At 47.4% G+C, this 11,813-nt stretch overlaps 1 protein-coding gene across 3 annotated transcripts in view; it reads left to right on the top strand.

Annotated features, from left to right (window-relative positions):
- The window catches only part of ZHX2 (zinc fingers and homeoboxes 2), a 153,198-nt gene extending 142,454 nt beyond the window's left edge, over positions 1-10,744 (top strand). For all 3 annotated transcript variants that reach the window (XM_058564874.1, XM_058564873.1, XM_058564875.1), the window contains one exon: positions 9,438-10,744. The gene's annotated coding sequence lies outside the window, so the exon portion shown is untranslated. The remainder of the gene's footprint in view (positions 1-9,437) is intronic.
- Positions 10,745-11,813: the final 1,069 nt, after the last annotated feature.

Genomic DNA, 11,813 nt, shown 5'->3' on the forward strand with positions numbered 1-11,813 from the left:
TCCCATCAGAATCTTCCTGAAAGTTCCTAACTTTCCCTGTCTTCTGTCCTGGACCTATTTGATGCCTGACGTAAGTCTACATAACTGCTTTTTCCTCATACCACAGAGTAAACAATAGAATTCAGTTCAATTCAACAAATACGTTCTGAGCACCTACTGTGTGCGGTCGCTGTGCTAGGCACCTGAGATAACGTGATGAAGATGACAGATGACAGTCCTCGTTCATGTGGAGCTCAGGCCAAGGAGAGAGTAAATTGCTCTTTCATTTCCTAGTCAGGGTGATCTATGGTGTGCCAGAGATGGGCATGGCTGTGTATGGGAGCACACAGGAGGGGCACCCAGGCTGGGGGTCAGAGAAGGGTTCCTGGAGGAAGGGACCCCTGACTCAGGGGTTAGCTGATGGGAAGGAGTTAGCCAAGTACACAGATAAGGAAGAGAGTGTTCAAGTGGAAGGAACAGATGAGGCAAAGGTCCAGAGACAAGAAAAGGAATGGGGCAGCTGAGGAATCGAAAGAGGTTTGGTGTAGCCGGGAAGTCAAGTTTGGGGTTCAGTAAACGATAAGAAGATGCAAACTAAAAGAAAACCCAACGATTTTCCACAGCAGGCAAAAGCTATTCTGAACCGACTGTGTTTGCTGAGTTGAAGGATGCTAAGTGTCTCTGTATCCCAGAGTGAGCTTGGATGGCACTCCTGGGTCCCCATCGCTGAGTGGGAGGTGTCTAGGGGTGCCAGCTCCCCAAGCCCCTGAGGCCACCTGTCCCCATCCCTTGTCTCCCAAGCTGTACCACCACCAACAGTTGAAAAGGCCCATCTGGGTCGGCTGCCATTCGTGCTCACCTGAGGCCCAAGAGAAACGTAAAGGGAGGAAGCAATGCTCACGCCATAAAGACAAGCTTTGGGAAGGGAGGAGGAAGGATGGAGGGAGATGCAGGGCCTCCTGAGTGGGAGACGCTGAGCTGGGTGCTCTGGCCACAGATGGACTTATCAATTCTCCTAGCAACTCTGAGAGGTAAGCTTCCCCGTATTTTTATAAACCCAGAAACTGACTCGGAAACCAAGGCACTTACCCACATTCCTCCAGCCAGCACGTCGGTTTCGCTCCAGAGCGTTCGCTCTTCTGACTGCTGTTTCTGCCTCTATTCCCAACGGAAATTCCCCAATTCTGGTTGACTCCCTGGTGGCAGTGGGGAGATCCCTAGGATTTTGGAGTTGACTTTTGATTTAACATCAGATACCTCAAAGATGTAAGAACTAGCTGTCTCCCCCCAAAATCTGGGAACTCCCAGGAACCTCTTTTTATGGTTATTTATGGTAAATGCCACAGGTGTGTGCTGGAAACTGTTCCTAAACAAGATTCCAAGATCTTCTTCACACCTGGCGACGTCGAAATCCCTAATTGGCTCCCTGATATTTTGGAGGTGCCGTTGCATTGAGAAAGGAGCTGCAGTCCTCACTGGTGGTGGCATCCTGGACAGAGGCACCCCTTAAAGGAGCCTTTCAACTTAGAGGGGAAAAAAACCTCCCCAAATTACTTCACAGCTTTTATGAATCAAACACATGGGTCTCTTGAAATTCATAAATACTCAGCGATGCCTTTATTTAAACACATTTATTGAGGAAACTGCTGTTGGTTTCAGTCATTACACATACAATAATCCTGCAAATAATGCATGGTTTCGACTTCATAAAAGGTGTTATGTGATGCACGTATGAGAGAGAGGACTTGGGGAAGCCACCGAGAGCTGACTCGGGACGGGATTTCCTCTGCAGGAGTTAAGCCTCTCCCCTGGCCGGTTCCTCTGACTGAAGCTTTGCAAGGCTCACAACAACTTTTGCCTCAGTCCATGCTCACCTTGCCGTGAGGTTAGACACAAAGATAAGGAGTCCTTCCCAACCCTTGAGTTGTGTTGTCTCGATTCAACCTCCGGGTCCAGTTATCGAGCCATCCGTGGAGAGACCTGTCCTGGTAAGAATCTGAAAAATAAATGCCCCCTTTCCTAAAAATGAGTCAAAATACTTAAGCCAAGCATTGTCAGACATCTGCCTTGGTGTTTAGCCAGATGGAATATCCCAACACTAGTACCACTAAGAGTTTCTATTTACTGATCTGTGCCATATGCTCGACATTCTTCTAAGCACATCTATTAAATCCTTGAAACTTCATGACAACCCTGTAAGACAGGCTTTTCCCCCATCGTACAGAGGGCAAAACTGAGGCTCAGAGAGAGTTGTCCTGGGTTCCTCAGCCAGCAGCTAGTGGAGCCTGGAGGCCACCTCTTGTCTGTCAGGCCAACACCTGACCCAACCACCATGGCCCACCAGCTCTCCAACAGTGGCACCACCACCGCCGCCCAGGCAGAACCAACAGGACATGGTCGTTTTTTAATTCTATGTGGGAGTGGAAACTGTTACATAACTATTCATTTACTACCTTCACTACCTCCCGATTTCTGACTATTTCCAACTCCTGATGAGTAGAGATGGCTTTGGGGAAGAGGTACATTTTGTGAAATGTCAGAATATTTTTCCATAGTTTTTTCCACTATTTTTCCATAGTCAGAAATATTTTCCATAGTTCAGCTTGCTTAAAATATTCAAGGCTTCCAAGTGTTGCTTCCTGCCTACAATTTAGGATCCAGGATATGTTTATGCCCCCACAATATATTCAGATTAGCTATCCAAATACAGATATTTGAATGAATGGATGGATGAAAATATTGTAATTATGTCTTTCCCTGTCTCTCCTCCACCAGACCCTTGAAGGCGGAGACCATATCCCATTAACCCCTGACTCCCCAGTGCCCGATTCAGAGCAGATGCTCAATAACAATTTATTGACCCAACCTGAGAATTAACAGACAGTTGGCTTTCAGTTATCTGGGATCTGGTGTCTCAGTCCTTTTGCTTCTCCTCATTTTTTTTCCCATCACTTATTAGTCCCATTAGATGGCAGCAGTCAGAGGAAGGGAGTTGGGACAGTTTTCTTTCCATGTGTGTGAGCAGCTCAAGGGAAAGGTCTGTTGAAGAATTGATCACAGGATATTTACTAAGCGATGCTTCTCATGGACTGCACATTAGCCTCACTGCCCTGGTACCTAATGGAGAGTTAACTGTTGTCACTTCCATTTACCTAATTCTGGAGCTTCTCACACTAGGAATTCTCACTGTGCTTTGGGCAGCTTGTAGCAACTTCAGAACCATGAAATCTAAGCCTCTCATTTTTCAGAGGAGGGATGCAGGCCCCCAAGAGAGGAAGTAACCAGTCCAGAGACATTCACGATAAGTGACTTGGGTCATTCATCCATCAAGTATTTGTGGAATACCAGCAGCATGCCAGGCTCTGGAAGGCAGTGGTGTCCAGCTCGTCCCTGCCTTCATGGAGCCCATAGTCTAATGAGGAATGAAGCTTTAATCAAATAAAAAAGGAAAAGCTGACAGGTGACAAGTTTTTTGAAGGAAAAGTACATGGTACTGTGAGAATATAGAGTAAGGGAATTTGACCTGATGTAAGGTGTTGGGGAAGGTTTCTTTGAAGAGATAGTAGACAAATTGAAGTCCAAAGTGTTAAGTAGGAGTTGGCTGGGCAGAAAGGAAGGAAAGCCATTCGAGGCAGAAAAAACAACATACTCACAGGCCCTGAGACCAGAGGGAACTTGGCACATCAGGGGACCTGAAAGGTGGCCATTGTGGCTATGACTTGCCTGAGTTCACAGTTCACAGACGAGCAGGGCTTAAAAGCCAGTGTTAGGTGGACTCATGTATAATCAAATTTTCCCTTGAAACTCCTGTAACTCACCAATAAAGAAGACTATATGTGATTCTGTGTATATGACCCTGTAGAGAAAGTTTGAAACCCTCTGAGATACTCACGGAAAGAGCAAAAGGAAAGTCAACTTGCAGATGTCTGAGTGTTCAGACCTTTCTGCCCTAGTGGTAAATGGAGGATGGATGGTGGAAAATTCTAGAGCACCCACATGCCTATACTCTTTATTATCTTTTACTATTAAGTTTCTATAACCTTAATGTTTACTGTATTGGTCAACCAGGGCTGCCATAACAGAATACCACAGACTGAGTGACTTAAACAACAGAAATTTGTGTCACAGTTCTATAGGCTGAAAGTTCAAGGTGCCAGCAGGGTTGGCGTCTGGTGAGGCCTCTCTCTTGGCTTACAGACAGCCACCTTCTCTCTGTGTCCTCACATTGCCTTTCCTCTATGCATGTGCACTCCTGGTGTCTCATCCTCTTCTTATAAAGACACCAGCCCTATTGGATTAGGGCCCTGCCCTTATGACCTCATTTAATCTTCATTTCCTCCTTAAAGGCCCCATCTCCAAATATAGTCACATTGGGGTTTAGGGTTCAACATACGAATTTGGGGGGGGACACAATTCAGTCCATAACACTTACTAATAGAGTTGTCTGTTGTTAGAATTAAATGAGATAATATAAGTAAAAGCTCCTAAATGGGTCTGGCATTAGCATCAGTGCCTGCTCAGTGGATGCCGACTCTGAAGTTGCACTCTCTTCTCCATGTGAGGAAGAGCTTGGCCATCTGCTTCCTGCCTTTCCAAGTTGACTGTTTCAGTTGGGGCCCCACTGGTACAAGCTCATGCTGTTGGCTGTTAATTGCATCTTGGGGGCAGGGGCCCTGGGGCAACGACAAGGGGTAACATTTGCTGAGCGCTTACTGTGGCCAGGCACTGCTCAAGCACTTTACGTGTGTTAACAACTCTCTGAAGACGTTATTCTTTTATGGCTGATGAGAATGAGGCACAGAAAGGTAACAGGTCCAACATCCTGGAGTTATGAAAGTGGTAAAGCTTGGCTCCAAACCCATAACCACATTGGGAGTCTGCCTAGTGAGTTTGAAATACGCTTCCATTTGCTCAAATTCTTTGAACTCCACTGGATAGTATCCACTGATGGAAAAGGAGCAGGAAGGGCCAATGGCCCCTCTGATTCCTTCTGCCTTTGAGCCTCCCTGGGAGCAGCCTGGGAAAGATTTACCTGGCTTATAAGTCTCCTCAATTTCCCCAGCCCCAGAGGCTCCCCAGACCACTGCAGGGGAAGAGCTTTGGCCAGTCACTCCAGAGCTGACTGAGGCCTGGTGTGGGAACAATGTGGGATGGGATGGAGTTTTCCCCGTCCAGTGGGAAATTGCTTAGTCCTTCTCCATACCACCATATTTTCCTTTTCTCCATTCTAATTAAAATCAGACCATGCCCCCTCCCAGTAAAAGAAAGTCTGACTCAGAAGTATTATTGAGAGATAATAAATCACTATCATAGTGCTTGTCTTTCTCTTTCATGGAGTATGATGTTCTTCTCTCCCGAGTCCACAGGCCTTCGGGAAATCCCTACAGGGAAAATTAAAAAGAAAGAGAAAGCTATCACATGGGAAAAGAATTCTAATTGTTTCATGTCTCCCCAACAGGTCAAGTAATAGGGAAGTAGATTTTGCTAAAGAATTAGTACTTTTTAACATTCCAAGTTGCCCCCAAGATAGAAAGGGATGGCTGTGGGAGGCAGTGGGCTCCCTGTCCTGGGCAGGGTTCAGCCTCAGGGAGAGGCTGGACGTCCACATGGTAGAAATGTTCAAATAGTGGCCATAAGGTAATGGGCCTGATGACCCTGCAGTCTCTTCCCAAAGCTGAGATCTGGTGCAGGAGGATCAAGGGATCTATCAGGTCATTGGTTCTCTGTGGTGGGGAATGTCTCTGACCAAGTGGTAAAATTCCGGGTAGAAGCACAGGGGATTAGCAAGAGGCCACAGACTCAAAATCACTGGGATACTCTAAAAAAAAAGCCTGAAATGTGAACTTTGTCACCAACCTCGTGTAATCAGCCACCTCTAACAGCACCATGCTCTCTTCCCATTTTTCACTCGTTAACAAACATTTGAATATCCCGTGTGGGCCAGACCCAGTGCGGGGAGGGGGTGGCAGGGGTCAGCGGTGAACACTGTGGGCACCGTCCATGTCATCACGGGCCTCACAGGATGTCCAATTAACCAGGCAATTTGAAGACAGCGTGATAACAGCTGTGCTGGGAAAGCCCCGGGGCGGGAACTTTTAACAAGGAGACCTGCCGTTCTGGAACAAGGCCTTCCGGGCCTGCAGCTGGGACTTGCTGCCAGAGGGATGGCGATTGGGCCTCAGCTGTGTCCCTGAGGGAGAAACCGCCCCTGCCCTCTGTTTCCAGCGTCTTCCCAGCCTCACTGTGAGAGTGCTGCCAGCTCCCACAGCCTGAGTCCTGCCCACTGCTACACACGCTGGGAGATGCCAAAGAGGAATTGAGGTCCAGAGGTTCCGAGGATGCTTCCAGGGCCTGGAGCCATCCGCAGACATCTGGGAAATCTGCAAAGGCCAAAAAAAGAATGGCTTTGTCTTCCTTTCTCTAGGTCACCCTTTTGGCCTTACAATCTGTTTTGAGGGGTGGGGGTCTTTTTTAAGGGGCCTTGTCCAGCATTCTTTCCTTGACTAATACATATGGTTGGAGGACTATACCTGTTCATGAAATTATACAGGGAAGAAGAACTACCTTAACATTGAGGTTTATCTAAAAACTGAGTTTTTGCCAATCACTTAAAGAGACAGGGTTCAGTTTTGTTTATGATATGAGAGAAGGAAAATGTACACACACAGGCAAGCTCGCTTACACCGAAGGCCCTAATTTTACACCTGGCCTGCCTCGAGGAAAAATGAAGCAATATTTGTGGAGCACCGTATGCTCTGCATGCCTCATTTGTTACCCTCCCAGCAGCATTGGTGGTGAATGATGGAAGCGAGTCTCGGGAGGTTAGGTAACTGACCTGGGCACACAGCTAGGAAGTGGCAGACCCCGGATCCCAGCTTTCTCCGGCTCCACGGGTCTTTCCACTCGGCCCCACCATGACGAATACCCATAGCGCTGTGCTGACCTGGCCTTCTTCAGCCTGGCTGGGAGAAGGAAGAGCGGTGGCTGTCTACCCACCGTGGGCTGTGTTTCCTGGAGTCCTGAGAACTATTCAGGTGGACGTCCAATCAGAGGCAGCTTCCTTTCCAAAGGCGGTGGAAGTCCATTTGCTGGGAAAACCCTGTTCCTTGGAGAGCACAGGAGGAGGCTGGCTGTCATCTGTGCCCACCAGGGTGCAGGTGGCTCTGCACGGGACCAGCAGCCCCTACCTTTGAAGCAGACATGCTCTCTCCTGTACCTGGTGGCTCCCTACAGGGAGAGGCTGTGCCTGCAAAACAGGGAGCCCTGGATTTGGGTCAGGTGTAGGGAGGAACAGTTAAAGGTGGACTGGCTGAGGTAGAATCCAGGCTCCAGCCCTTACTAATCTTTCTAAGCCTCTATTTTGCACTGCAGAGTGGGCCTAACAGTCGCCTCCCTCCTGTTACCGTAAGGAATAAATGAGATCACCTGGATTATCACTTAGCATCAGGCCTGGCTCATAATAAGTAAGATAAATATTAGCTACTCTCGTTGTCACAGTCATGATCCTTATTGTTTTGACTGTGCTGCTGAGCAGTCATGTGACCTGGGAAAACCACTTTTCCTCCCTGAGCTTCCATTCTTTCCCTCGTGAGATGAGTGATGTTGGCGACGTCACCCATCAGGATCCCTGTAGCCCTCGTGATTCAGTGACTTTTGCTGGGTCACTTTTGGGTGGTACCAGATCCCAAGGACACCCCCAGAATCTGATTTTATCCACAGACGTTTCTTTTACAAATCGGTTTCTTAACTCCAATATTGAGACTTATGAGCATCTAGGGAATGTGGATACATTTGGCATCTAGATATTAGGAATGAATGACAATATAGATGGTCTGCTGATGCCTTTGGCTGCGAAGTCTGGTCTTCTTGCTCTTGGTCCCCTGTACAAAAGACACTTCTTAGGGCCTTCCTAGTGAGAAGTGGCTGAGCCGTAACATGGCCTTACCAGGAAGGAGGCGAAGTAAAGCCAGGGGCTTCAGGAATCTACAGATTTGATCAACTTCCAGCCTGTCATGGAATACTGGCTGCATCTTTTACGCCCCTGAGCCCTCTCCTGGGATTCCTTGCCCAGGAGCTCTGGATCCCAGGAGCCCACAGAGGTCATGAAGTCTGTCTTAGTTTGCTAGGGCTGCCATAAAATACCACAAACTGGGTGACTGAAACAACAGAAATTTATTCTCTCCTAGTCTGGAGACTGGAAGTCTAGTTGGCAAGGTTGGTTCCTTCTGAGGGATGTGAGGGGGAAGTCTGTTCCTCGCCTCTCTCCAAGCTTCTGGTAGGTTGCTGTCAATCCTTGGCTTGTAGATGCATCACATGCATTCTGTCTTCATGTTCACATGGCCTTCTCCCTGCACGTCTGTCTCTGTGTCCAAATTTCCCCTTTTGATAAGGACACCAGCCATATTGGGTTGGGGCCCACCCTAGGGACTTCATTTTAACTTGATTACTTACCTCTGTAAAAGAATTTCCAAATAGGGTTACATTCTGAGATACTGAGGATTGGGACTTGAACATATCTTTTTGAGGGGACACAGCTCAACCCATAGCAAGGTCCTTGGACTATTTCCATCACTTCACAGTATATAAGAATTAAACATTTCTCCATAGTGACTCTTAATAAATACTGTTTGTTAACAGCACTGACGCTGGAGATTGCCTGGGTTTGAATCCCGGCTCTGCCACTTAGTAGCTGTGTGATCTTGGGCAAATTATTTAGCCTCTCTGTCCTCAGTTTCCTCACCTGTAAAATGGGAATAACAATACCTACACCTCCGAGGATTGATATAAACATTAAATTAAAAACACACGTAAAATGTCTCACCTTATTATGATTACTATTATATATCCTACCATGTTTGGAAGAGGCTCCATGTAACAAAAACAATGAAAGCATGTATAATACATACCGTGTAGCAGGCACTATTCCAAATGCTGGTGCGTATATCTACATATTTAATCATCACAACAGCTCTACGAGGGGGATGCCGTTATCATCCCTGTTTTGCAGAAGTGAAACGAAGCCCTAGAGAGATTAAGTCAAATGTGTATGGCCCCACAGCCAGCAAGTGGAAAGGTCAGAACCCAAATTTAGGTTTGTCTGACTCTAGGGCCTTTTAGGAACCACTGTGACTGGCTGCCTCTCCAGCAATAAGAAAAGGGTCTTGTAAAGATAAAAAGAATCACAGGCCACCTCCTTCCTTTGCCCAGAAAGTCATCCTGTTTTCAAAGGCCTGATCCTGGAGGCATTTCCCTTGGTGTCAGACTGTGCACGGGAAACACACTCCCTTAAAACAGGCCCCAAACTTGAAGGGTGTTGGTCTCTCCTCCAAGCCAGGGGATGGCTTCGGAAGGCCTCCTTGCTGGGAGAGCCAGGAAGAGGCGGCCACCGATGCCATCCACCCAGGGAATGACGATCATCTCCCTGACATCTTGTCTCTGTGTTTGTGTCATCTTTCTAGGGAGGTCCGTCTGGACTGCTGTGCTGATAACTGCTGTGCTGTCTTTGAAGAAAGAAGAGAACTTCCCTCTCCGGCCACCGGCCATCCTGGCCAGAGACTGACTCCCAGTGGAAATACTTAGCCTGCGTGTGCCTGCAGGGTGCGGGAACCCCAGCTGCTTTCACACGTACCTGCCAGAGGACCGCTGGGAATTGTTCATAGTGCCAAAGTCCTACTACTGCGTTTTCAATGCGCCCTTGTAAATAGTTTGCTCCTCTGCCCCGGCCCCCGCCTCTTGCTATACTGGAACCGATTTGTACAATGTGGGAATTTTGTTACCTTTTTAATCGAGGGCAACTCTCTTTTCCAGCACTACCATTGTAAGGTTTTTTCCAGGAGGGAGGGCTGATCACACGTGCTTTTCTCTTTTTGCCTTTTCTTTTTTTATTTTTATTTTATTAATTTGGGGGAGGAGGGAGTGTTAGCATTAGTGCCATTATATCTACTGGATTTTAGGTAGGGGGAGTTCATTTTTTAAAGGTAGTTTGAAATTTGGGAGATTTCTCGGGGTGGGGAACGGCTGGGATTCGAGCGTCTGTCTCAACTTGAAGAGGGTTTACAAATAGCGGATCTTCCAAGTCAAATCTGTTTCCAGTTCTTCCCCCAGCCGCCTCTGGGGTCCTGTTTAGCCACGCACACGGCTTTCTGAGCTGCCAAGAGGCAGGTCTGGTTTTCGACGGCCCGGCCTCTCAGGTCAGACCGTGGGCCCAGCCAGCACCGGGAGAACTGGGTAGCAGGTGGCTGTCGTTTTTAAGCACCTTTTTAGATACCAGCAGAAAGGGCTCCCACATTTGTCAACATTGTCATTACTTCTGTGAAATGAAAACAAAACAAGATCTTCCTATCTAGGTGGTACAAAGATGAACAGTTTTCATTTCATCATTTTGTTTCATTTGGTTTTCATTTCTGTTCCTAACTGCCTTTTCTCAGTGTGGTATTTGACAAGATTTCAGCTTGAAGCCTCACCATGAATTGATTCTTTCTGTTTTTTTTGTTTTGGGCCAATTTTAGATTCCTGAGTGCACTTTTTTTTTTTTTTTCAGTTAGTCCTAACTTTTAAAGAAGAAAAACCAAGAGACCTATCTGGTGTAAATGTTGCAATATGAATTGTGTTTGCAATCCTTCTCCCCTCCCCCACTGGCCCCCATTTGAGTCCACTGCACAAATAAAATGCTAGGGAGTTTGGGAAAAAAAAAAACCAATTTTTCTAACTTGTTGCTCTTTTGTTGTAACTCAATAAAGCAAAAACTAAACATTTTTATAACCTTTTCCTCTGCTCCTCGGTCTTCATTGCTGCTTGGCTCCCACAGCACTGCATGAGGGTCCCAGCTCAGCCACCTCCTATTTCAAATCCGTGCTGACCGTATTTCTCGTTTTCCATCTTGGTGAAGTCTGATGTCGCACATGGGACTTTAAAAACAGGGTGTAAACATGCACATGGGAATCTTCATCATCTCTCTTTGATATAGAGAAGGAAGTGATAGGCCCTCCCTTCTCCAGGGGCTTCACAAATAGATTCATAAAATACTGCGGAAATGAGCGTGCAAGTGGAACAAGACCTGCAGGCCGTGCCCAGCGCCACCGCTCATCCTCGGGTGACCTGAGCTAAGTCATTTCCCTTCCCTGGGCTGCTGGTGACTGGGACACTGCCATGTCTCTGAGAAGGCCAGCTTTTGTGTCTCTGCCCAGGTGAGGTTTAAAGAGTCCCTCACTGTTCATGGATGAACACTCTAGAGCAGTGGTTTCCAAACATGAGCAGGCACCAAAATCACCTGGAGGGCTGGTTAAAGTTTCTGAATCCGTAGGTCTGGGGTGGGACCCAAGAATCTGCATTGCTAACAGTTGCCAGGTGAGGCTGATGCTTCTGGTCCAGGGACCCCACTCTGGGAATCTTTGGTCTAGATGTTTCATTTTTACAGAGACTTACGGACTTTTGGCCAGTTTATCTAAACTAAGCATGTGTATAAAGCATGTGTAAGCATATTCTTCAAAGGACCATTCCTCCCTCCCCCCACTTCTCCAAATACAGGAAACACGGAAAACTTAGGGATTCAAAAGAGGCTGGCCTTTTCTGGAAGATGCTCTCAATATTGAGGTTAAACACAGTATGTTGTGGGAGAGCTCCAGCCCTTGCCTGAGAAACCCTGCCGTCCTGCAGCAGCCATTGGCTGTGGGCTCTCGTTGCCTTAGAGACACCTGCCCACTAAACTCTTCCCCCGACCTTCTTCACCCCTCCCTCATTCTCCATCCCTTGGTCCCCTGCATTCCTCCAGTCTGTGGCATAGCCAGGAGGCAAGGATACCTTCTGCTTAGTGGAATCTGCTCCGGCCCCCTTAC

Source organism: Diceros bicornis, chromosome 21, assembly GCF_020826845.1.
Source record: "Diceros bicornis minor isolate mBicDic1 chromosome 21, mDicBic1.mat.cur, whole genome shotgun sequence".
NCBI classification, from domain to species: domain Eukaryota; kingdom Metazoa; phylum Chordata; class Mammalia; order Perissodactyla; family Rhinocerotidae; genus Diceros; species Diceros bicornis.